At 37.7% G+C, this 21900-nt stretch overlaps 1 long non-coding RNA gene across 2 annotated transcripts in view; it reads left to right on the top strand.

The window, feature by feature from the left end:
* LOC120535006 overlaps positions 1 to 21900 on the top strand; it is a 96435-nt gene that overhangs the window by 36028 nt on the left and 38507 nt on the right. The window contains exon 3 of one of the 2 annotated variants that reach the window (XR_005634840.1): positions 16442 to 16506. The exons of the other annotated variant lie outside the window; for it this stretch is intronic. This is a non-coding gene — a long non-coding RNA (uncharacterized LOC120535006). Of the gene's footprint in view, positions 1 to 16441; positions 16507 to 21900 lie in introns of those variants that run through there. 2 annotated transcript variants of the gene reach the window in all.

Consider the following 21900-nt stretch of genomic DNA (forward strand, 5'->3'; position numbering starts at 1 on the left):
AATTAACATATTGTACCTTTCTGATTTGCACTATGCATTTACTTCTTTGTCCTTACATTTAATTCCACAAATTGTATTTCATAAATATATATTTTGATCTTTCATCAATTTTGTACAGTTTGTGAACTAATTGACATTTCTTCACGTTTTCTGTATTTTTTGGATTGCCTGAACTTTTTTTTAATACCTAATTTAAATTTTGTATTTAAAAATTAGAGTTAAAAAGCAAACAGCATCACAAAGGCAGAAGAAAATGAATCAGTTGCATATACGTTTACACTCTGACTTTTTCATAGAAATAGAATGAAAAAGTTAAAGATTGGGCTAGAATAATATATAATTTTGGGAATATATCTTATTTAGTAACAGTTTATCAAGTATATTGCACGTATTATTATTTTTAACTGTTATTTAATTTATCAACAATGCAAAGAAATTACAAGGTACAAACAGAAAATAACACTGTAATTGGAAATTTATCTAATCAAGTAAAAGAACTATCAAATAAACTTTAAATTTGAATAGGTACATGTTTTGTTTCAGAAATTAACCTATTCGTACAATTATTATATAATCTCAATGTATACAAGAAAGTCGAGTAAAGAACACTCCAGATTTTTTAACATTATTTATATTATATAGATGTGTGGTGACGCACAAAAATAAATGGTGAGATCAGGTGCTGAGAGGCGTGAGTGCAAGCGGTAGTGTTGGCGGTGTGGCTTTGAGGTGGTTGTAAGTAATTGGCCAGCCGAGGACTCTGTGGTCTGTAATCGTTGCATCCCCACACAAATGAATAATATATGGAGCCTAAGCAGGAAATGGGAGAAAAACAAATAGAGAATGAAAGAGAGTGAGACATTGACAAAAAAATACTGTGAAAGGTAAAGAAGGTGGAATCTGGGTCTTTGAACCAGCTTGGTGTTGGGGAAGCAGATGGTTGGTGGCCCCATGGAGGAGTGAGTGATTGGTGCGCCAGGAGTGGATTGTCCCCTAATGAAAAGTTTAAAGGAGCTGGTATCTAGTAGGACATGAGGAAGATGAGGGAACCAGTGTTCTGACGATTGGTGCTGCCTTGTTGAAATATGCTACTGTAGGGTGAACAGATGGTTATGTCTATCGATCAATGTTGCCCTATTGAAAACAGCTCCCTTTGGCTAAGCTCACATGATAAGCACTGAGATTCGCACTGAGCTCAGCGTAGGAGCTTTGTTCCTGTATATGTTAATTTCTGGGACTTATCATACCCTGTTGGGTACGCTCCCACAGACAGAAAGTTGAATTATTCTTCCCACTTCCCACATACATATAGATGTTACACACCATTATCAGCTAACTTTTCTATTACGCAGCAAAACTAGTTTTCATATGCAAAGCACATCTAAACCAGTATGTACATGCAAATATTCATATTTTTAAATGGCAAAAAGTTGTGATGAACATAAGATTTTTATGGCATTACTCACCATCAGCTAACATTTTTTTCTAAGGTTGCATGGGTACGGTGACTTATGAGCTGAAATGTAAACTGTGCACACGCAGAACAGTCAGTGTTAGATTTGAGACGAACAGTTAAGAAATGAGAACAAGCACATGTCACAAGTGGAAGCACTTCTATAAATATGGAGCGGGTGAAAAGTCTGGGAGGGATTCATCAAACAGTACAAGAAATGCTGCTAAAGGTGGAGTAGCCAGTTACTGAGGACAAAAAGGCAATTATTATTACAAATGACATTGGTTGTCTTACAGCCAAAGTTAAAATAGTCATTAATTTCACCAATATAAAGTTGTCAGTAGTCATCATTACAGGAAAGCACATGTGATTCTGGGCGCAGCATCAATATTAAGTTGTCAGCACTCAGAAGTACAGGAAAGCACATGTGATTGTGGTCTGTATGTCTGGCTAAATATAATTGTTAACTCCTACTTTGAAATAAATCAGAAAGGCAAGTTTTGCTTTTTTCTCGTACTAACCTAAAAGGGTGTAAGAAACCACCTTGTTATATAGCTCTGTTCTTTTCAACCAGTAAACAAAAATGCCAGCAGCTTTATTTATGCACAAGTATGTCTTTGTCAGCATAAGTCACAGGATAAACTGACAACTGTGTATGTGCATAAGCAGGACCATCTTAACAGCACTATAGGCCCCCGGGCAAAGCAGTGCACTGGAGCCTTGTTTTGATAGCAAAACAGAAACATACATAGGCATCAGAAACATCGTGGGCACCTATGTTCCTGGGGCCCCTGACCAGTGCCTATTGTGCCCATACGTTAACACGGCCCTATGTAGTGTGCCTGAAGCTACCCTTATAGGTTCCAAATCCTCTCAATCCTGAAATGAAAAAAGGAGGGTTCAGAAAATATATGGATCAATGTTATATTAAACATAATGACCCAAATAATAAAAATAAATTGTTCATCCTTGGGTAGATCTGTGGTGCAGTGGTTAGTGCTGCTGCCTTACCGATCCAGAATCTGATTCCAGGTCATTGTCAGGTTCTAAACATTCTCTTTGTGTATACATGTCTTTACGTCTGGATGGTTCTGTTTTTCATCAATACAGGTAATCCCTAAAGATGGGCAGGTGAGATTAATTTGTTACGTCTTAATTGGCCACAGCGTGCATATGTGAGTGTGCCATGGGATAGACTGGCATTTCTGCTAAGAGCCTTTTCCTGCCTTTCACCCAGTTTTGTCCCGATAGGCCTGGCCCCTTTTGACCCAGCACTGGATTAAGAAAGTTAGAGAATGTATGTACAGTATGTTATGTTCAACTTTCCCCTTAGACAAGCAGTCGTTCAGCACGAGTTACGCCTCTATACCATATAGTATATTATGAATTATTAAGTTTGTCACAAAGACACTAAACTTAAAGGGTTTTTCTAGAAGTAGCAGCAAAGAAGCCTGGGATAGTCCACATAAACCACTGCTGATCATGTAGAACAATGCAAGCAGTTCCAGGTCTCACAACCTAAATAAAAGCATATCCAGGATTCAGCCATTCAGGATAATGTACGCTTATCCCTTGTTGACCTTGATGGTCCTTAAATTACAATTAGAAATAATAGAAATCACCATGCGGCTTTCAATTAATGATTAAGAACTAATGTTTCATGAGATAAAGAAGTAATTACCCCGCTAGATATGGTCTTTGATGAAAAAAATATAAACAAATGGTATGAAGGATGTGTAAAAAGTCAAAGTGTGATTAAAGTATATACTGTATGTGTTGAGATGCTGAACTGTGTATTGAGCAAAAGTACAGGCACTCAAAAGCCACTTAGTTGTTTAAATGTGTTCATGTTCTTCTACTGGTCTGATCTTTCCAGCTTTTCCCTACAGCAAATTGAGAAACATACATCAGCAAAACCAAGGGACTGGATGTAGATGTGGTGACTTCCTTATATGAACTGCAGGATAGAGCTCCATAAAGCTGAAGACATCGAAGAAGTTTTATTTTTGCCCTTTTGTGCCATCGAGTGCTTCCTATTTTTTGTTTGTTAGGTTCAATTTAAATGGGAAAGACTGGGTTGGCACCCCAACATTTATTTTTCCTCTTTTGTGCTCCTTTTCTACTTGCATAACCTCTCTCTCTTTCTCTCTCTCTGTATATATACATTATATATATATATATATATATATATATATATATATATATATATATATATACAGTGCATCTGGAAAGTATTCACAGCGCATCACTTTTTCCACATTTTGTTATGTTACAGCCTTATTCCAAAATGTATTAAATTAATTTTTTTCCTCAGTTCAGGTGCATCCTGTTTCCCCTGATCATCCTTGAGATGTTTCTGCAGCTTAATTGGAGTCCACCTGTGGTAAATTCAGTTGATTGGACATGATTTGGAAAGGCACACACCTGTCTATATAAGGTCCCATAGTTGACAGTTCATGTCAGAGCACAAACCAAGCATGAAGTAAAAGGAATTTTCTGTAGACCTCCAAGACTGGATTGTCTCGATGCACAAATCTGGGGAAGGTTACAGAAACATTTCTGCTGCTTTGAAAGTCCCAATTAGCACAGTGACCTCCATCATCCGTAAGTGGAAGAAGTTCGAAACCACCAGGACTCTTCCTAGAGCTGGCCGGCCATCTAAACTGAGCGAGGGGAGAAGGGCCTTAGTCAGGGAGGTGACCAAGAACCCATAGGTCACTCTATCAGAGCTCCAGAGGTCCTCTGTGGAGAGAGGAGAACCTTCCAGAAGGACAACCATCTCTGCAGCAATCCACCAATCAGGCCTGTATGGTAGAGTGGCCAGACTGAAGCCACTCCTTAGTAAAAGGCACATGGCAGCCCACCTGGAGTTTGCCAAAAGGCACCTGAAGGACTCTCAGACCAAGAGAAACAAAATTCTCGGGTCTGATGAGACAAAGTTTGAACTCTTTGGTGTGAATGCCAGGCGTCACGTTTGGAGGAAACCAGGCACCATCCCTACAGTGAAGCATGGTGGTGGCAGCATCATGCTGTGGGGATGTTTTTCAGCGGCAGGAACTGGGAGACTAGTCAGGATAAAGGGAAAGATGACTGCAGCAATTTACAGAGACATCCTGGATGAAAACCTGCTCCAGAGCGCTCTTGACCTCAGACTGGGGCGACGGTTCATCTTTCAGCAAGACAACAACCCTAAGCACACAGCCAAGATATCAAAGGAGTGGCTTCAGGACATCTCTGTGAATGACCTTGAGTGGCCCAGCCAGAGCCCAGACTTGTATCCGATTGAACATCTCTGGAGAGATCTTAAAATGGCTGTGCACCGACGCTTCCCATTCAACCTGATGGAGCTTGAGAGGTGCTGCAAAGAGGAATGGGCGAAACTGGCCAAGGATAGGTGTGCCAAGCTTGTGGCATTGTATTCAAAAAGACTTGAGGCTGTAATTGCTGCCAAAGGTGCAGCAACAAAGTATTGAGCAAAGGCTGTGAATACTTATGTATATGTGATTTCTCAGTTTTTTTATTTTTAATAAATTTGCAAAAACCTAAAGTAAACTTTTTTCACGTTGTCATTATGAGGTGTTGCGTGTAGAATTTTGAGGAAAAAGTGATGCACTGTGAATACTTTCCAGATGCACTATATATACTGTATATATATATATACTGTATATATATATATATATATATATATATATATATATATATATATGAGAGTGTATTTAGATATATTTGGATGATTAGTGTCATGGGTGACGTCACTTCCGGTATCAAACAAATCACGTCAGGTTCCGACACCAATGATGATGTCACTTCCGTTCCAGAAGACATCACTTCTGGTCCTGATGACAACACTTCCGTTCAGTTCAGTTTTGGACTCAAACCTATGAACATCACAAGCAATTTCAACCCTTTTTGCAGCCAAGGCACAATATATGAGTGGCTGGCCGAAACCTTTTTATGTCTGTGATCTGCTTTTGTGACTATATATATATATATATATATTTATTTATTTTATATATATATATATATATATATATATATATATATATATATATATATATATATATATAGTGGGCATGGAACCGGCCCAGGACGCCCCTTCACTATATATTCGGGGGAGCAGCCCTGGACAGTGCAATACCTCCCCCTTGATGTTGGATGGCCACACCCCTGGGTTGGAGAGGTGCCTAAGCCTCCTGCAGAGCTCCATGGGAGATGGAGTTCTCCACAGCACTGTTGGGTTCCGCAGGTGCTGCCAGGGGGTGCTGCAGCAGGAGCTTCTGGCCCCTTTTGGGCACTGGTTTCACCATACCCGGAAGTGCAGCCGGATGATGGCAATCAACCTCCGGGAACAATTCCCGGTATCCAATAAAAGGAGCCAGCGACCACCACTCAGGAGCCGGAGTCGGGTAGAGGAGGACAAGGTTGCCTGGGAGGAGTGGTGGTGCAAAGGAAGAGTGCTTTGTGTTTATTGGCTTGTGCTTGGGACTGTGTTGTGCCTAGGGAACACGGGGAAGACGTGCCCTCCAGCTGAAGAAAATATTTATTTTTATATGTGACTCCTGTGTCCAATCTGTGTCGGGTCAGGCGCAATATAGCGCCTTTGTTACTATATATATATACTCAAATACACTGTTTGTCATGTCAGAATATTTGTTTTTATGACTGGCTACTCAGTAAACTTTCAACCAAAGAAATCATCCCTAAATTTGCTGGTGTAAGTGTTCTGTCTCACTTGCTAGAAAGAAGGAGTGAGAAAAGGGACTGTGCATGATTGCTGAGGCCTTTCATAATACTGTTTGCCTTTGAAGCAGTCAGCTCCTCAGAATTCAGGGAATTCAGTTTCAGTTCATTTCTGTTAGATTCAGTTTTTTTTATCAAGTATATGGGTGGGTCCATAGTGCACTTTGGGGTCACAAGTGTAATCATACATCTAAGGGGCAAAACTGAAGCTGCACTTTATTCTGCTGTAGGGCTAAGACTGCTGGTTTCAGCTCCGGAGCTTAAGAGCATAATGAATGTGATAGAGGCAAATCCTCATTTACACTGCAGATTCTTCTCATTCCATCCAATTACTCTTTCCATTTCAAATCATTACCAGTGAGCCAGTCAAAACGCTTTTCACAGACAATTACACATCACTTGTAGAAATAGATGTTTAGTATTTTACTGTCAATAGTTAGAATTCAGTGTTAAATTAAAAAATATTGTTTTTTAAGTATTGTTTATTGTCTTTAAATACATTTTATTGTTATTTACATTAAATATTTGTTTTCATATGAAAACATGGGTGGCATGATGGTACAGTGGTTATCACAGAGTGAGTGCAAATTCCATCCCTGTCACTCTTTGCCTGGCATATACACATTTTCTTTGTATCCATGGTTGCTTTTCCCACAGTTTTCATTCTATCCTAAAACATGCAGATGAGATTAACTCATGGCTATAAACTGTCACACTGTGTGTAAATAAATGTGTGTGGTGTCTTATGTAGTATGATGAGCTGGAAAACTGGAAAAGTACAGAGTGACTGTTTTTTTTGCAGGGGAAATGTATACACACAATATATGTGTATATGCTTATAATTTATTAGGCATGACAACCTATATCAAGTTCCTAAGTTTTTGCTCCAAAACATGTGAATGTGTTAGGCCATAGACATAAGAATATCTTGAAAGTGTGGGGCAGACATGCTGGTCCATGTCGATTGCCATTTGGTCTATAGATTTGAGAATTACCTGGTGATAAGCTTGAACAAGGGAGGGATGAGATGGAATAAGCTGTTCAGAGCAGCTACAGTGAAGTCTGATGACTGGGGAGGCTGATTATTTGAGCTTTATTCACTGTTACTGGTACTGTAGGAATCCAAGACATTTCTAGTCTCGAGTCTTGGACCATTATTCTTCTGGAAAAGCCCATTAGTCAATCATTATACTCTAGCAATGAAGGACTAGTCCTGATTGGTAAAGCTGTCTAGATTTCCTTGGCTACTGAAATGTTGTTCTACATGTATCATGAGATCTAATTTGTTGTAGGTAAACACTGTTATACTCAACAGTGGTTTATTTTTCTGTATCTTATCTGTTCTACACATATTATGTCTACCTCTTTGAATCTTTAATCAGTGATGTGTCTCCAGCCCATGACTATCACTGTATGGATGTTTTGTAAATGGTGACCCATCTATACTAATAAAAGGCAAAGCCCTCACTGACTCACTCACTTACTGACTGACTGACTCACTCATCACTAATTCTCCAACTTCCCGTGTAGGTAAAAGGCTGAAATTTGGCAGGCTCATTCCTTACAGCTTACTTACAAAAGTTGGGCAGGTTTCATTGAGAAATTATACGCGTAATGGTCATAACTGGAACCTATTTTTCTCCATATACTGTAATAGACGTTAGCTCGATGGGCTTGGGGGCGGAGCTGCATGTGACATCATCATGCCTCCCACGTAATCACGTGAACTGACTGTGACCGCAGTACGTAGAAAAGAAGGAAGAGCTCCCAAAGAGCGCTGAAGAAAAACGCCGAATACTTTATTCGCAAGATACAAGTTTAATGAGAAGACACAAGGTATAAACGAGACTTTGGATCACTTTGTAACGGAGTTAAAATTGCTGTAGCGAGAAACTTTTAAGTGCTGGGTCTTAGCTAACATTAAATAAAGCCGTAGACATCACAACATCACACAAGAGAGCAGCTCACGTGAACTGACTGAACGCAGTACAAGTGATCACTTCCATGCATCAAACCTGTTCAAAAAACACATTACACAATTGACAAGGTAGGAAAAGAATATGCTCTGAGCTGAGCTCCACAGCTAACACGGTCTTGCGGAAGCAACTTTATCACACTTCCACCAAATACTACCAGAAAAATCAACAAGTTAATACACACGCTGTCTCTAGAGTTTCTCCACACTCAATGTATTCCTCGCATCCCCATTATACCCTCTGATCTCCCATTTCAATTCAGATGCCTCCAATTTCCAGTAAGGCTCTGCTTCGCGATGAGAAGTAAGAAGTCTCAGGGACAGACCCAACAAAAGGTTGCCATTGATTTCAGGCAAGATTGCTTTTCTCCTGGACAACTATACGTTGCATTCTCAAGAGTGAGCTCACGCAGCTTCGTCATATTACAACCAGAGTGCTGAATTGACAACATGATATATAAAGAGAACTATAATAATCATAATAAACGAACAATAAAACAGCGGAGAACCCATTAAATAAAAGGCAGCTTCCTTGGGAAAGCAAGGAAAGAGGATGGCTTTATATGTCATTCGTTTATAAAACAGCGGAGAAGTTGTGTAAAGGCTGCTTCACAAAACACAAAACACCAGCGGAGCGCCTTATATGAGCAGGCAGTCAGCTAAAGAAGGGAATCAATAAATATCTAGAATCGTAATAAACAAACAAAAAATAGCACACAAGCCGCAGATTAAATAAAGGAAATGGGTACCTGAACAGTACAGTAAGTCTCGAATAGCTACACAATAACTATAAGAATCGTAATAAATGAACAATAAAACAGTACAGAACCGCGAGGCAAGGAGAAACGACGGCCTTATATGGCGTTCGTTTATAAAGCAGCGGAGAAGCTGTGTGAAGGCAGCTACACAAATAAACAGCAGAGCTCCACACTCTGAATGTATTCCTCGCATCACCATTATACCCTCTGATCTCCCATTTCAATTCAAATGACTCAAATTTCCAGTAAGGCTCTGCTTCGCGATGACAATTAATAAGTCTAAGGGACAGACCCTACAAAAGGTTGCCATTGATTTGAGGCAACATTGCCTTTCTCCTGGACAACTATACGTTGCATTCTCAAAAGTAATCTCAGTGCACAGTTTGGTCATATTACAACCGCACTGCTGATCTGACAATGTGGTATACAAAGAGATCCTTAACAGATAGTTATTATTGGTATATTTTCCCTCAGTTTAAAAAGGTTTTCTTTTCTTCTTAATAAAAATTTAAAAGCAGTTCTTCGTGGCTGCGAAGCGCGGGGATTTTGTTATATACAGTATATATATATATATATATATATATGTAGAGATATATGTATGTATGTATGTGTATATATATATATGTAGATCTGTATATATGTGTGTGTATATATGTATGTGTATATATATGTATTGTATGTGTGTATATATATGTATGTGTATATGTATATATATATATATATATATATATATATAGATATGTTTATATGTTTATATGTATATATGTTTATATGTGTGTGTGTGTATATATATATATATATATACAGTATATATATGACAGCAACACTCATAACAGTGACAAAACAATTTCATTGACAATCATGTTACATTATTTTTAAAATGTTTCCTTTTCTTTTTCATAACTTCTTTAATACACTACTTCTCCGCTGCGAAGCACGGGTATTTTGCTAGTTCTTAATACATTCAAAACACTGTCTTGCATGAAAACAACAGCAGGGTTATTGTTCTTCAGCAATGGGTGCCTAGCGCAATGTATCATGCAAGACTGAACCCTTCAGTAGATTAATCATCCAAACCAAGTAGAGTTTTTGTGTTATACCAGAATATGTGACAATCCCAGTCAAGAAAAATGTAAGCAGAGGAAGGAGTTAGATTAAAAATAAGGCAGAGATTATGAATGGGTACATAACTGTAGTGCTGCTCTGATTCTATCCATGATGGTTTTGAACGGTAAATTAAATGATGCTTAAACAGATGACCACCTAGCCCCCTAGCCACAGCAACTTATACTATATTTCATATGTTAAATTGAATTACTAACCAGTTACGATACCAGGTAAATTGATCATTTTTAAATGCATAAAGTTGTGTACAAGATAAATCCTTCAACTGTAAGGTGAAAAGTTATTCTGAGTGCTTTTATAATTTTCTAACAGACCTTTAGTTTAAAAGCAACCGAGTTGCAGATGCAGTTGACTTTTCTTGGCCAAAGAGACCTTGAATGACCTAAGACTGTTTTGACTGGGAGCATGTCACTTGTCATGTTCAGCTCTGCTTTAGAGATCTCTGCCAGTACAACTCATAAATTTAATGTAAACCTAAGAAACACTGGCTGTACGGTTTAAGTGAACGAGCCCCACACAGAACCTCAATGTATAAAAAAAAAACCTTTAGCAGATTTAAATCTGATCTCAGCCGCTGATTTTGGCATGCAAATCCAAAAAATCAAAGGCCACACAGCCGCTCTCAATCACGCTGAATAAACAAGTGAAATGGAGAGATAATCAGCTACAGCTTCAGAAAGCAAGCACTTGTAAGTGGGTAGCTGAGGATATTGCCATTGGCCGTGTTGACTATACCTACACTGAGGGGGAAGGAATGAACCAGAACTGCGTTCATCTCTTCCTCTCTGCAGGTTATCTGTCAGTCTCATCTTCCAAGCTCAGCACTGTGTTTAGACAGCAGCATTAATAATATACAGTTCTCTGTAAGCTCATAGACAGATGCAGGAGCCCTTGGTGAGGGAGGGAGATGGCAGTTCACTGAGGTTAAAAGGCAGCTGATCCAACAGGAATAAAATGCCTTAAAGCTGTTCTTTGTCATAAGAGGCCTTGAAATGTGCCATCATGGCAATCAGGGTCAGGAAGATCTGTTCAGATCACATATTGCACCCCTTCCATCTTCAATTAAATCAAACATATTCTACTGTACATAGAAAACCAAAAAAGAAAATTCCTATGGTAGGTTGTCTCATAGAAGCAGAAACTCAATATTAGGTAATCATGTGTACAAGTCCAGGAGAGAAACACTGAGAAGTTCTGATGTGTAAATGCTTAACACTAGAATACCTGAAGCCTACAAAAAAAACTTGTAATCCTGACCCACCTTAAATTCCTTCCCACCTATATTAGCGTCTTTTGCTTTGTAAATGTGTCGATCCCATCCCCACCCTTGACAGAACTCAACTTGGGCAAAATGTTCTCCCAGCTCAAGGCTCCTTATCTGCATTTAAAGTGAGATGCCTAGAGTTGTATAGGGTAAATAATATATCGTTATTTGGAATACATGCATTTCATGTGTGTTCAGTGTCTACAAAAATCTGGGTAAGTGTAGGATGAAAAGAAATGCGAGGCAAGAAATGCTGAACACATACCTAAAGCAGAAACTTTTTACATGTTATACCAATAATAACATGAAGTGTATAATGTGTGAAGACTTGAGTCAAAATATCACATAAAAATGTTCGCTTCTATGCAAGAATATAACCAAAGAAAAAAAAAGCATTCGATTTACATGTTGCTGTCAATGAGTTAAAAACCCAAGGTCAAAAGTCAATTTGACAGGAAGCTGATATGTATTCTTGAATGGTGCAGAATTATGAACTGCTGCCTCATAACCCGAAAGGTACTGGGCTCAACACCGGACACTCTTTTTTTAGTAGTTAGTTGCTAGTTTTATTATTATTACTATAATATAAAAAAAAAATACATTTGATTTGAGTCTGTAACACCCGGTGTAAATTTTGGCTACTTGTAAAAGTTGGTGCTTGTTTTTTTTACTATTCAGTTTTATTCTCTCAGTGACGTTCACATGGTACAACAAACTTGCCTCTCCCTCTCTGAGTTGATGGCATTTACCTCCATTCTTTTCGCAAGAGCAGCACTGTGACTGATGCCTGCTCAGAGCTATTTGTTGTACTGGCAATCAAAGATACAATGTCCCGTGACTGCTATCAGACTGGACAGAGGCAGGACTGTAACAACAGACAGCTTCTTCACAGCACTTTCACTGGCTAATAGACTGCTGCACCACAACGCAACTCTGCTTGGCACAAAAGAAAAAGAAATTATTCAATTTACATATTGCTGTAATGTGTAAGTAAAACGCCAAGCCCAAATATTAATCGACAGAAAGTTGACATCTCTGCTTGGCTGGTGCAGAGGTAAGAACTGCTGCCTTTGTAATCAAGAGGTTGCAGGTTTGAGTTTGGGCTTTCCCTGTTCTGAGTAGTGAGCTGCTATTATTAATACTATTACATAGTAAAAACATACACTTTATTTGATTCTGTAACACCTGGTGTTAATTTTTGCCGCCTGTAAAAGGTATCGCTAAAGGGGTATAAGCAGACACACAAAATGCTGGTGAATCACGTCTTCCTGGTATCTTGTTGTCACTTGAATTTTTTGTTATTCAGTTTTATTTTTGAACGGTTTTTAATCATTCTGGCCCCCTAATCATCCCCTGTCTCTAATGGGCTAACTATTTCTCCTCCCATCACCACTTAACAGCTAATGTAGGGTAGTGTGCTGGCACAAAATGGCTCCCCATTCACTATGTAAAGCTCCTTGAATAGTGAGAAAAAACACTACATAAATGTAAAGATGAGACACACTTGCAAAACAAAAGTGTTTATGGGTGGGCAAGTGGGGCCATGATAAGGACCTACAAGTTTCCTCGCATATGTTAAGAAATTTAGGATGTTCAGGGAGAACAAAAGTTTGGCAGGGATTCTAGTGTTAAAAAGGCTCCAGTTAGTGAAATAACTGCTGAGAATAATAATGGTTGAATGAAACACCTTACACTTACATAGTATGACAGCATAACCTAACAAAAGTTGTGCGGCTCCTATTACTCACAAAGTGGTGAGATACATGTGGGTTAAGAAACACAAAGACTGAACAAATGAGAACTGGAAAAACATTTCCTTCTCTGAAGATTTCTGATATCTTCAGCACCCTCCAACTGATTTCAGTCCAATCAAACATCTTTAGATTCAAGTAAGCAAGTTATTTAGAGCAGTCAATCTGCCACAACTATGGAAAATATTGGATTTAACATGAGTTGGCATCCCAGTGCTGAATTTTGGACACATTGTTGATTTCCAACCCTCATGAAGTGACGTTTTTCTGACAGCAAATAAGAGAACAACCAACTTTTAGTTTGAAATACCTAATAAAATCACTCCTTAGCATATACAGATTAAAAAGTCAAAGATTTTACAAAAGACAAACATGTCAAAATTCAATATTAATAATACATTAATAAATAACAAAACAAATTAATTACAATTTGCATTTTTGTAGAAAAAAAAATTATATTAATTTTGTAACATGAAGTATATATATTTTTTTGCTTTTAATATATGTAGCTGTGGTCGTAACAGCAACAAAATGTATGTTCAAACACCAAATTATGTGAAAAGAAACAAAATTAGGGGTCTCAAAAACTTTACTACTCAGATCCAAAAGACTATTGGATAAAGAGTTCTTAATTGTTCTAATAAAATATTACCGTTACAATTTAAGTCAGTCATTATCCAACCCGCTATTAAGTGATTTAGAAAATTTATTCTCACCATTCTGAAAAACGTGCGGTTTTTCTTCATATAATGCTTTTTTTTTTTTGGACTTTTAGACCATAGGGAACCTAAATTCCTGGTTAGATACTAGCTGACATGCATCATCTGCACAATTGTCACGGTCTTTTGATGGTCTTCGCCCTGGGGGTTTTGTATTTTTTTTCCAGATTTTTATACAATGTTTTCTTTGAGCTTTGTTTCAGTTAATTGCTTTATAATTGTTCATTCCCTATTTTGATATTTTGGTTCTTTTTTATTAATTTATGTTCTGTGGATTCGTCAGTTAATTATGTTGTTACGTGTTTCATTGTCTTTGGTGGAGGAGAGACTCCATGTACTTTAATCCGCCCCTGCACCAGGGGATTATTTAAAGCTCTTGCTGCAGTGCAGTGGCATTAGTTTAATCTTGGCTATACACTCAGCATCCCCTTTTCTTTGTTTTAGTTGTTTGTTTGCTTATTTTTTTTAACATTTTCACTTTGAATGATTATCTTTGACATGTTATTACGACTTTAGTTCTTAATTTTTAGATTTGGCTCTTTGGTATTCTTGGAGTTTTCAAATGTAAAATTTTGAACTATTTGCTATAAGTAATATTTTTTCTTGTCTTTGTATTTTAGAGTTTTTACGTTTTTTTTATTTTTGTTTCCTGTATTTTTCAGTTTTGTATTTAAATGTGTTTCTTTGCATCACTTCTTTATTAATGTTTACTTAATAATATATACTATTATTTACTTAGTTTACCTAAGTTCATCATGTGTCAAGCATTTTTAATGGTTTCCAATTACATATGTGAATAAATCATTAACCCTGAGCCCAATATGAAATCAGTAAATCAATTAAGTGTTCAAAAATGCAAACTCTACAGAAATAAACAATTATCAGAATAAAACATGTTAACACAAGAAATTCCATACCAAATGCCAGTTGGTGTGTTATTTTTAAGTCTTTAATTATTTCATAAACGTGCCTATTATGCCCTTATCTTTCCTCGACTTTTCCTAAATTGATGAACTTCCAATCCCCATGTTGTTGTAATTCCTTGTTTTTCCACAAGAACCCCTAACCCATTAATACCACAATTAAATATTGGTACTCAGGTGTGTATGGCTGTCTTTCTCTCTGGCATGCACTTGACAGCATTTGCCTTTCCTTTCAGGTCCTGTTACTGAAATTGTCGTTTGTGGCTGGCCAATTGTGAATTTCTCTCTCCTCGAGATGACTACATCAAAGAAAAAATATCACTTATAACCTCTTGCATTGTATCAGAACATGTAACTATAATGCTCATAGGCTAATTTTAAAGCTGTTAGCACTCTAGTTATTTCAATTAGCAAAAAGACACATATAAATTATTGGCAGGAACCAATAAACTGCAGAGGTGAAGCCACACAAGGGGATGAAAATGAATGAGTGCGGACTGATGTTGTGGACAGTTTTATATTCAGTTCATCATGCTGCTTGCCATTTACCTACCTATAACGCAAAATTATGTGAAAGTGTGGATGTAATTTTTATATGCTACTTATGTAGAAATATATTCATTTTACTTATTTGTTATTTTATATTTCTTGCTGATTGAAAAGTTTTTTATGATTAATGCTGAAATGTATTTGGAAAGCCACTCATACCAAAGCATTCCTTTGAGTTTCTCCTGCAACTTGGAATGCACAAACCACAAAACAAAAGAAAACTGTATAAAGTTCTACTGCAATGTTGGCAAGAATTTGTGGTGATAGCTGATGTACAATGTTTTGAAATAAACCAATATGCCAGTTTGCAAATCCACCGAAATATTAATATTGTAGAAATAGTTTGAAATTGAAAAGCTAAAACTTTAGTTTCTACTTTGTTTGTTATCTTACAATTCAGCTGAAATGTGCTGTTTTTACTTTTCACAAATAAGTAATACTAAATACTGAAGAAATTTTCTGCTCAGTGGCTGCACAACCCAGGAAAGTTTTTTTTTCTTTTTTAAACTGATGTTAACAGATGTTAACATATGAAATAAATAATAATGTTTGCCAAGAAATTATTTATTTTTAAATTAAATCAGGCTGTTTCAGGGCACAGTGGCACAGTGGTAGCGCTGCTGCCTCGCAGTAAGGAGACCTGAGTTTTCTTCCGGGTCCTCCCTGCTTGGAGTTTGCATGTTGTCCCCGTGTGAACATACGTTTCCTCCGGGTGCTCCGGTTTCCTCCCACAGTCCAAAGACATGCAGGTTGGGTGCATTGGCGATCCTAAATTGTCCCTAGTGTGTGCTTGGTGTGTGTGTGTGCCCTGTGGTGGGGTGGCACCCTGCCCAGGATTTGTTCCTGCCTTGCGCTTTGTGTTGGCTGGGATTGGCTCCAGCAGACCCCCGTGACCCTGTGTTATGATATATAGCGGGTTGGACAATGACTGACTGACTGACTCTATCTATGGTTTTTGGGGATAGTGCAGTAGGGATGTGTAATCAGGATGTCAAGACTAATGGACAATTAGAAATGACAAAATTATTCTGATACTACTTGGTGTAGTCTTGGCAGTTATAGTACTGAAAAAATGTGTTGTAGTTCTACTGTTAAAACTGCTGCACAACCTTATATTTGTGAAGTCAGACTTAAAGTCTTGGTTTCTTGAAGATTTTAGGAAGGATTTTTTTTCCTTATTTTAGGAAGATCTTTTGGGAATTTAAGAAGAATTCTAGAAGGTTGCTTCATGGTATCATTTGCTTTCAGATGCTGGTAAGTGTGCATATTTGCTGCATATTTTACAGTAAATGTTTAGTTTTACCATTATGGTTTTAAATCAACAAGAGTGGTGTGGTGCAGTGATAGTACTGTTGCCTCACAAAAAGGAGACCAGCACTCACATCCAGGGTGCTTTCTGCTTAATGTTTCCATGTTCTTTCAATGTTTTTATGGGTTTCCTCCAGGTTTCCACCTACAACCCAAAGACATGCAGGTTAGGAGAGTTGGTGTTGTTATATTGCCAAAAGCGTGTGCATGTCTGTGTGTTCATCTAGTCTGTATGTTCACAACCAGCACCTTGTCCAGAGATTGTTCATACCTTGTGCCCAGTGCTTGCTGAGATAGGCTTCATCTTTCCTATGACCTTGCTATGGATAGGCAAGTTAAGAAAATGGATGGATGGGAAGTTAAAAGCAAAGATTTGATTATGACTTACAGCTCGGTGGAGGTGTTGTTATAGTAAGTAAAAGAAGCTCCAGCTTGTCCATTTAAATAGTGATGAGCCAGATGTAACTGGAATGTAAACAGGCGATTTCCATCCTGTGGCTGCGGTCTCTCTCCCTCATCCATCCCCTCTGCACTTACAGGGATAACATTCACTGACATACACATAACAGACTGTAAATGGGACGATGGAAACAACATGCACTCAGCACACACATTGAATATACTATTACTATGTAGCCCCACTACAAGTTTACTTTAGCAAAGAATTATAGTGGTGGTTCAAGAATATGCCTCTACAACAGCAGACTGCAAGATTTAGAGAGTAGAGTAGGAGTACCAGATATGTACAGGCCGATTTTTAGGCCAGCATGGTTTTGATTATAGATAAGTGGGTCATTATACCAGCCTTTTGGGTATATACTGTATAACCACAAACACAGTAAGACCCAAACTCAATTCCGGTTCAAATAAATGATTTTTATTCCTTCAACCCCAGAAGTGCCTTTTGGGGATATCCAACTCCCATGCCACCCTGTGGATGTCTTTCGTCTAGCCTTGAGGAACACTGCCACCTGTTGCATGGAAGAATTAACTGTATGTGTGTGTGTGTGTGTGTGTGTGTCTCCATTTTGGCCACCTTGCCAGGTATGAATCCATCCTGTATTCTAGCCAGGATGCCTGTCTGTCCTCGCTGTCACCTACAACTGCTATGTGGCTGGCCCAAAAACCAGTCTGCTGAGTTCAAAGGTTAAGCAGTAGTTTAGAAAAATGTTTGAAGAAAATCTGACTAGGCAGGCAATTAAATCAAACTGTTAGTGACAACGAGGGGAGGGGGAGCAGATGTTAATGGAGAAGCAGAATGAAGTGTTTGAAGGGCTAGCAAGGAAGGTAACAGTTTTAGAAGACATCATGGGATAAGTCTGAAACAAGTCCATAAAAGAGGTTTTGTTAGATCTGCTCTTTTGAACCATCACCTAAAAAAATTGATAAGAATATTGATGGGATGCAAATAAACATGCTAAAAAAGAACTCTGGGAGAACTAAATACATACAAGCAAGCTTTAGGAAGAAGTGTTATCTGTTAGAATGTTTTATGCTTAAGCTTAGTTAAACTAACCAGTGTGTATATGCCTGTAAAAAGATGTGAAGTAGGGGTTTTGGGGGATTTTGTTGTTTAACTTGTATCTCATAATTAGCTTAAAATAACTTCAGGTTGACAGAAGAGCAACTGAGGGTACCTTCTCAATTATCCAATTTTTAGCAATGTCAATTGCTAAAAATAATCATTAAGTCACAGTATAAAAAGAAAGCACTTCCACTGGTTTGATGGTAACAGAATGACAAAGAGATGACAAAACAACATTATTAAGGCAGGGTGTAAGCAGTTTTGAAGCTGGACTGTGAATATGTGCAAATGTGAAAAAAGGCTATGGAAACTAAAGAGAATTTATAGTCTACTGTCTGTTATTTGGTTAGCAGGGGTTCAGTTGCCAAGGAACATCATATTCTTGACAGTGAGCAACCCTGCTGTATCCTCCTGCCTACTCTAACACTAAGCCCATGATGGTCCTTCAGCACACACTGAGTCTCATTATATAGTGTAATGGGTGGCATGATCCCCTACATTTATCCATATTAGTAGTGGTAAAAAAATGGCGCAAAGACAAGGGTCACTGAACAAAAGTTTCAGAAGTTAAATCATGCACATTAACAAAAAGGGTGTGATATTTTTAGAATAAAATAAGAAAGAAATGAGTCTTCAGCTTGGATTTGCTTATTTGAACTAAGCCTGCATCACAAGCAAACATGGCAAAAAGTGACATTTCATGGGTGGTACTGCAGGTTAATACAGCGCCCACAGTTCATAGATACTCATAATACTGGATCATTCAGGTCCGGAACTGTGTAAATGAGTAGCAAGTTCTTGAACAGGACTAATAATTTGTAATTCATTGTATCCAAGCCATCTGATAGGCCACCTTTAGTCACGGTGCTTAGTGTGACAGGAATTTGGCAGTAGCAGTATTTTTAGAGAATGAAATGTACCACTTCCATGCCCCCCTCTTCTCTGTGAGTCTTTAAATCTATAGTAAGTGCACATACCTGTATCATTACGGAGGTGCTGATTGAGTCCACAGCAGACATGTTTATAATTTGGGATTAACTTTCGCTGGAAAATAAATGTAAATTGATCCTCACAGAAATGACAGGCACTGCTGCAAAATATTTACCAGTTTCAGGAATGAAAGAACATCCTTAAAAAAGAATGACTTCATCTCACTTGTCTACCATTTGTTTCTAATTTTTGCTTAAACAAACTTCATTGTTGGACTGTTACATAAACCTGGAAATCAGATTCTTTGCAGAACACTCAGTAAAGTGAGAATAAATAGAGTGTAACTTGATTCTAGGGTGTCATTTGATTGGATTTTAAAATTGTCCCAGACTTTGTTGAAATACAAAATGCCTAGGCAAACTAGGTATCAGAGATTTAGTATAAATATTAGTGTCCACTTACCTATAATGATGTTTCATGAGCTTGACACATTGCATATTTGATTAATTATTATACATTTAATGTTTTACTTACAATTTCTAATTTTTGTCAAGCGTCGATTAAAGTAATTTTTACATGTGTGACCAGGAAGTGACATTGTGGTTGCTATTTAACTGCTATACACTTCACTTCCAAACAGAAAGTACTTAAAAGTAGCCAGACAAAGAGCAAGACTATTAGAGAATTTTAGGATGTGATTTTTCTGGTTCTTGACTTTTAATCTTGTATTTTGATTTCATGTTTTATTTTGTCATTTGGCTTTAGTATTTGGAAAGGTTTATGTATGACACAAACCAGTTGTTGAAAATGTGTTTGGTGTGAGAAGAATAGATTGAATAATGTTAATCAGGTAATAAACCATCAGCACAGAAATGCCAGTACAGTAATCTCTTGCTATATCGCGCTTTGACTTTCGCGGCTTCACTCTATCGCGGATTTTAAATGTAAGCACATCTAAATATATATCACGGATTTTTCGCTGGTTCGCGGATTTCTGCGGACAATGGGTCTTTTAATTTATGCTACACGCTTCCTCAGTTTGTTTGCCCTGTTGATTTCATACAAGGGACGCTATTGGCGGATGGCTTAGAAGCTACCCAATCAGAGCATGTATTACATATTAACTAAAACTCCTCAATGCTATAAGATATGCATCCCGCGTGGAGCTTGATTGTTTGCTTGTCTCTGCCTCTCTCTCACCCTCTCTGACATTCTCTGCGCCTGACACAGAGAAGCTGTTTGCCTAGTTGATACGGATGCACCTCTAAGAAATGCTGCTTTATCGCGGTGCTGCCAAAAGCACACTTATTGAATTTTTGATGGTTTGCTTTAATCTCGCTCTCTCTCTGACGTTCTCTGCGCCTGACGGAGGAGATGTAAGCAGAGGGGCTGTTTGCACAGAGGCTGTTTGCTTAGAAGATACTGACGCTCCTCTAAAAAATGCGCGCAAACTTAAAAGCACACGTATTGATTTTTTGATTGTTTGCTTTTCTTTGCGAGCGCTGTCTCTCACTCTCTGAAATTTTCTGCTCTTGAAGAGATCTTTTTGCATTCTTTTATTTTTGTGAGAAAGAACTGTCATCTCTGTCTTGTCATGGAGCACAGTTTAAACTTTTGACTAAAGGGTGTTATTTCATGTCTAGAGGGCTCTAATAATGTTAACAGTGTGGAAGAGTTTATAAGGGCTTAAAATATATAAAAATAACTACACAAACATATGGTTTCTACTTCGCGGATTTTCATCTATAGCGGGGGGTTCTGGAACACAACCCCCGCGATCGAGGAGGGATTACTGTATTTAATTTAAAAAAAATTGTAAAACGCCCATTCAGGGATGCCTAATTAATGTAGTGTGTGTGTGAGGATTTTAACTTACGCCCACCCTAAGCTCTTTTCTTTTTTTTTCATTCCAGTGAGGATGATGGAAATATGAAGAGAGCTATATTGGAAAATGTCTACATTAAACAACATTCAATTTCTCTGGTCTGGACGTGGTAATAGACTATTTAAAAAAAAAAAATAAGCACACAAACCTGGTGGAGTAAACCAAATACTACAATAAATTCAAAACATAAAAATACTTGGAGCTGGATGTATGCAAGAATATAAATAAATATATTTATATAGATATACTGTAGATCTAAAAATGGCAACAACAAAAACAAAACATTAAGTTACAATAGCTTGGTTAAACCTTTTCTCTTTTCTGATAGAAAAAAGGCGCATAGCTTATGAATTCTGATATTTCAATTCATGTTGTTAACATGGAAAAGTTCCTTAACTGGTAATTAAGCTTCTCGCATCTTCACCGTTGGATTAATTTGCTCACAGCTAGACTACACTGGTTTATCCAACACACACACAGTTTGTTTTGTGTGGGTGTGTATCATTTACAGCTAAAGACATCCTTCACAAAGCTTATTACCTTTCAGTTATAGTCATACCAGCACCATACCAGCTTTTTCTTAAGTAGTAAGTTAATTGTTCTTGTTTGGTTGATGTGGCATGTACTACTTCAGGTTCTTCTGATAATTTTTGCTTTTGGTTTAATCTTTATCATTAAGTATATAATTTCCTGCTTATCCATCTGGTCCCTTTCCACCTTCCTCTCTTTGGGATATTAACCACTAGATGGCTTCTAATTTCCTTATGTTAAACTAGGATACCACTGAGATCATGTTGGTAGGATACAAAACTGCTTTCTCAATGGTCGGTGATTTTTTTTCTTAACTTAAATCACATTACAGTTACTCCCTCTAGTACAGTTCATAATGTTGGTACTATTTTTCATTCTTTCTTTTCAGACACACTCCTTAACGAAAGCCACAATGTATCACCTATGCAATATATCCTGTTTCCATTCTTTGTTTTTATAATGCT

The sequence above is a fragment of the Polypterus senegalus genome, chromosome 9, assembly GCF_016835505.1.
Source record: "Polypterus senegalus isolate Bchr_013 chromosome 9, ASM1683550v1, whole genome shotgun sequence".
NCBI lineage: Eukaryota > Metazoa > Chordata > Cladistia > Polypteriformes > Polypteridae > Polypterus > Polypterus senegalus.